This window comes from Oncorhynchus gorbuscha, unplaced genomic scaffold (genome assembly GCF_021184085.1).
Source record: "Oncorhynchus gorbuscha isolate QuinsamMale2020 ecotype Even-year unplaced genomic scaffold, OgorEven_v1.0 Un_scaffold_1055, whole genome shotgun sequence".
Taxonomy (NCBI): domain Eukaryota; kingdom Metazoa; phylum Chordata; class Actinopteri; order Salmoniformes; family Salmonidae; genus Oncorhynchus; species Oncorhynchus gorbuscha.
The window spans coordinates 190,001-195,733 of record NW_025745955.1 but is presented as its reverse complement, the minus strand read 5'-3'; the positions used below and the strand labels follow the sequence as shown (position 1 = coordinate 195,733).

General features: G+C 44.6%; 1 pseudogene; it reads left to right on the top strand.

Annotated features, from left to right (window-relative positions):
- The first annotated feature begins 244 nt into the window (after nt 1-244).
- Nucleotides 245-5,733, top strand: part of LOC124021119 — a 16,848-nt pseudogene continuing 11,359 nt past the window's right edge.

Genomic DNA, 5,733 nt, shown 5'->3' with positions numbered 1-5,733 from the left:
GCTGTATCACAGTGGTCTGAGGCACCACATCTTAGTGTTAGAGGTGTCACTACAGACCCTGGTTCGATTCCAGGCTGTATCACAACCTGCCGTGATTGGGAGTCCCATAGGACGGCGTTAGGCGTCATTGTTACTAAGAATTTGTTCTGAACGGACTTGCCTTGTTAAATAAAGGTAAAATAAAATATCCTAGACAAGGTTCATTAGCCGCTAGGGGCAGCCTTCAACAAAGAGCAAACAAACAAAAAAAGATTCCTCTTTGTGTCTCCGGGTTTCGTCTGACATCCATCTGAATGTAGTTGGAAGCTTCCCGGTTCCGCTCCTGACAACCCTGGACGGATTCGTGTCGACTGCCCAGAGTCCGCGAATTCAAGTCCGCTGTCTCCCGTTATCAGCAAATATATCGTTTCCGAATAAATAATAACAACAAGAGGACCAGCCAGAAGCTCTGTTAAAACCAAGGTAAGATATCAGTCAGCATGCGGACCGGGGAAACGGGGAAACGGGGAAAGGCTCGTAGGAAAGTTTGGTTCAAGAGAGGAGGCCTCGTTTTTTTATACGGCGAGATGAAATGTTATTTTCGTAGCAAATTTTTTATCGTTCGTAATTTTGTACATAAGAAACATAAAATAATCAACATCGAAGTATAAATAAATGACTGGATAATTTATTGTTTTGCTAACTGGTTTAGGTATCGTAATGTTACATGCGAAAATTTGGAGGAGTTATTTAGGGAACATTACGGGGTGGTATTGTCTGTAAAACTGTCTATCACACCTTGCTCCTAAATACAGAACTAACTCATCTTTAATATCACGAGTATGTCCTGTTATATTGTATAAAACGCTGTTATTCGTTCACGTCTAACAGTTTTGTTAAATGTAAGATATTATTCTACCAAACATGTAGCATCTAGCAGCTCGCCGAATTGATTCAGGTTAATAACGAGCTGAGTCATGTTGTTGAATTTCTATGGGGGTCTCTGTCTCTCTGTCCCTCTGTTTCTCTCTTTGTCTCTTTGTCTTTGTGTCTCTTTGTCTCTCTCTCTCTCTGTCTCTCTGTCCCTCTGTTTATCTCTTTGTGTCTCTTTGTCTCTCTCTCTTTGTGTCTCTTTGTCTCTCTCTCTTTGTGTCTCTTTGTCTCTCTCTCTCTCTGTCTCTCTGTCCCTCTGTTTCTCTCTTTGTCTCTTTGTCTTTGTGTCTCTTTGTCTCTCTCTCTCTCTGTCTCTCTGTCCCTCTGTTTCTCTCTTTGTGTCTCTTTGTGTCTCTCTCTCTCTGTCTCTCTCTCTCTCTGTCTCTCTCTCTCTCTCTCTCTCTCTCTCTCTCTCTCTCTCTCTCTCTCTCTCTCTCTCTCTCTCTCTCTCTCTCTCTCTTTGTCTCTCTCTCTCTCTGTCTCTCTGTCCCTCTGTTTCTCTCTTTGTCTCTTTGTCTTTGTGTCTCTTTGTCTCTCTCTCTCTCTGTCTCTCTGTCCCTCTGTTTCTCTCTTTGTGTCTCTTTGTCTCTCTCTCTCTGTCTCTCTCTCTCTCTGTCTCTCTCTCTCTCTCTCTCTCTCTCTCTCTCTCTCTCTCTCTCTCTCTGTCTCTCTCTCTCTCTGTCTCTCTCTGTCTGTGTAGCCGGTGACCAGTGAGACTGACCACCCAATTCCCATCAACATGTCACTGCACCAGTTTCTGCTTGAGCCCATCACCTGTCACGCCTGGAACCGGGACAGAACCCGTACGGACCAATGCTTTATTATATAAAAAATCACTTTAAATATACCCACACTGATATAATATACTAAATATTATTATTATATATTATTATTATATTAAATATACCCACACTGATATAATATACTAAATATTATTATTATATATTATTATTATATTAAATATACCCACACTGATATAATATACATACTAAATATTATTATTATTATATATTATTATTATATTAAATATACCCACACTGATATAATATACATACTAAATATTATTATATATTATTATTATATTAAATATACCCACACTGATATAATATACATACTAAATATTATTATTATTATTTATTATTATATTAAATATACCCACACTGATATAATATACATATTAAATATTATTATTATATATTATTATTATATATACACTGAATGTCAAAACGTATCGAAACACATCCACAGATCATCAAAATGTTTATCCACCGACTCTTCTGTGATCTGGCCTTCTTCCTCCTCTTCCTCCTTCCTCCTCTTCTTCTTCCTCCTTCTTCTTCTTCCTTTTCTTCCTCCTTCCTCCTCTTCTTCTTCCTCCTCTTCCTCCTTCCTCCTCTTCTTCCTCCTTCCTCCTCTTCTTCTTCCTCCTTCCTCCTCTTCTTCTTCCTCCTTCCTCCTCTTCTTCTTCCTCCTTCCTCCTCTTCTTCATCCTCCTTCTTCTTCCTCCTCATCCTCCTCCTCCACTTCTTCCTCCTCCTCCTTCCTCCTATTCTTCCTCTTCTTCTTCCTCCTCCTCCTCCTCCTCCTCCTCCTCCTTCTTCTCTCCCTGTAGAGATCGCCATCAGTCCCAACAACCATGAGGTTCACATCTATCAGAAGAGCGGTAACCAGTGGGTGAAGAGTCATGAGCTGAAGGAGCACAATGGACACATCACAGGTAGACTAGGCACAGGAAATGACATCACAGGTAGACTAGGCACAGGAAATGACATCACAGGTAGACTAGGCACAGGAAATGACATCACAGGTAGACTAGGCACAGGAAATGACATCACAGGTAGACTAGACATCACAGGAAAGATGACATCACAGGTAGACTAGGCACAGGAAATGACATCACAGGTAGACTAGGCACAGGAAATGACATCACAGGTAGACTAGGCACAGGAAATGACATCACAGGTAGACTAGGCACAGGAAATGACATCACAGGTAGACTAGGCACAGGAAATGACATCACAGGTAGACTAGGCACAGGAAATGACATCACAGGTAGACTAGGCACAGGAAATGACATCACAGGAATAGATTAAAACACATTTTTTTAACGTCAGGACATTGATGATGATGTTTTTAAGAGGTTTACATTGACCCCTCCCTCTCCAGGTATCGACTGGGCTCCTAAGTCCGACCGTATCGTGACGTGTGGGGCGGATCGTAACGCCTACGTCTGGTCCCTGAAGGACGGCGTCTGGAAGCCCACGCTGGTCATCCTGAGGATCAACCGAGCTGCGACCTTCGTCAAGTGGTCTCCTCTGGAGAACAAGTTCGCTGTGGGCAGCGGAGCCAGACTCATATCAGTCTGTTACTTCGAGTCTGATAACGACTGGTGAGGACTAGACAGGACTGACTCATATCAGTCTGATAACGACTGGTGAGGACTAGACAGGACTGGCTCATATCAGTCTGATAGTCTGATAACGACTGGTGAGGACTAGACAGGACTGACTCATATCAGTCTGATAACGACTGGTGAGGACTAGACAGGACTGACTCATATCAGTCTGATAACGACTGGTGAGGACTAGACAGGACTGACTCATATCAGTCTGATAATGACTGGTGAGGACTAGACAGGACTGACTCATATCAGTCTGATAACGACTGGTGAGGACTAGACAGGACTGACTCATATCAGTCTGATAACGACTGGTGAGGACTAGACAGGACTGGCTCATATCAGTCTGATAACGACTGGTGAGGACTAGACAGGACTGACTCATATCAGTCTGATAACGACTGGTGAGGACTAGACAGGACTGACTCATATCAGTCTGATAACAACTGGTGAGGACTAGACAGGACTGACTCATATCAGTCTGATAACGACTGGTGAGGACTAGACAGGACTGGCTCATATCAGTCTGTTACGAGTCTGTGAGGACTGGTGAGGACTAGACAGGACTGACTCATATCAGTCTGATAACGACTGGTGAGGACTAGACAGGACTGGCTCATATCAGTCTGTTACTTCGAGTCTGATAATGACTGGTGAGAAGGGTTGAGACAGGGGGACTGGCTCATAGTTTTGTACTCTTTAAATTTGTGTCTGTGTGTGTGACTGGTGAGGACTAGACAGGACTGATCCTCATCCTCAGTCTGTTACTTTGAGTCTAACAACGTGCTGGTGAGGACTAGATCCAGTGACTTCAAATGCAGGTATCAGTCTGACCATGTTTCAGCCTCATCAGAGGACTAGACAGACCGACAGACCATGTTTCAGTCTGATAAGACTGGTGAGGACTAGACAGGACATGTTTCAGCCTCATCAGTCTGATAACAGACTGGTGAGGACCATGTTTCAGACTGATCAGTATCAGTCTGATAACGACTGGTGAGGACTAGAGAGGACTGACTCATTTCAGTCTGATCAGTAGAGAGAGAGTCTGATAATGACTGGTGAGGAGGGGTTGAGAGAGAGGGGGAGAAGCAGGCTAAATAGTTTTGTACTCTTTAATGTGTAGAGACCATGTGTGTGTCAGTGTGTGTGTGTGTGACCATGTTTCAGGTGGGTAGAGTAAGCACATCAAGAACCGATGTTTCAGCCGTCCTCAGTCTGGACTGGCATCCTAACAACGTGCTGCTGGCGGCTGGATCCTGACTTCAAATGCAGGGACCGTCACAGACCATGTTTCAGCCTCAGAGAGAGAGACCGTCACAGACCATGTTTCAGCCTCATCAGTAGAGAGAGAGACAGACCGTCAGAGACCATGTTTCAGCCTCATCAGTAGAGAGAGACCGTCAGAGACCATGTTTCAGCCTCATCAGTAGAGAGAGAGACCGTCAGAGACCATGTTTCAGCCTCATCAGTAGAGAGACAGACCGTCAGAGACCATGTTTCAGCCTCATCAGTAGAGAGACAGACCGTCACAGACCATGTTTCAGCCTCATCAGTAGAGAGAGAGACCGTCACAGACCATGTTTCAGCCTCATCAGTAGAGACCGTCAGAGACCATGTTTCAGCCTCATCAGTAGAGAGAGAGACCGTCACAGACCATGTTTCAGCCTCATCAGTAGAGAGAGAGACCGTCACAGACCATGTTTCAGCCTCATCAGTAGAGAGAGAGACCGTCACAGACCATGTTTCAGCCTCATCAGTAGAGAGAGAGACCGTCACAGACCATGTTTCAGCCTCATCAGTAGAGAGACAGACCGTCACAGACCATGTTTCAGCCTCATCAGTAGAGAGACAGACCGTCAGAGACCATGTTTCAGCCTCATCAGTAGAGACAGACCGTCAGAGACCATGTTTCAGCCTCATCAGTAGAGAGACAGAGACCATGTTTCAGCCTCATCAGTAGAGAGAGACCGTCAGAGACCATGTTTCAGCCTCATCAGTAGAGAGACAGACCGTCACAGACCATGTTTCAGCCTCATCAGTAGAGAGACAGACCGTCACAGACCATGTTTCAGCCTCATCAGTAGAGAGACAGACCGTCAGAGACCATGTTTCAGCCTCATCAGTAGAGAGACAGACCGTCAGAGACCATGTTTCAGCCTCATCAGTAGAGAGAGAGACCGTCAGAGACCATGTTTCAGCCTCATCAGTAGAGAGACCATCAGAGACCAGACCAGCCTCATCAGTGGTCAGAGACCATGTTTCAGCCTCATCAGATACCTCAGGGTCTTTATCATAAGATACCTCAGTAGGAGTGTTGAATCTAGGATCAGGGTCTATATTCACACAGCGTCTCTCGGTAGGGGATCAGTAGTTATTGATACGACCATGTTTCAGCCTCCTGATCAGTAGTTATTGATACA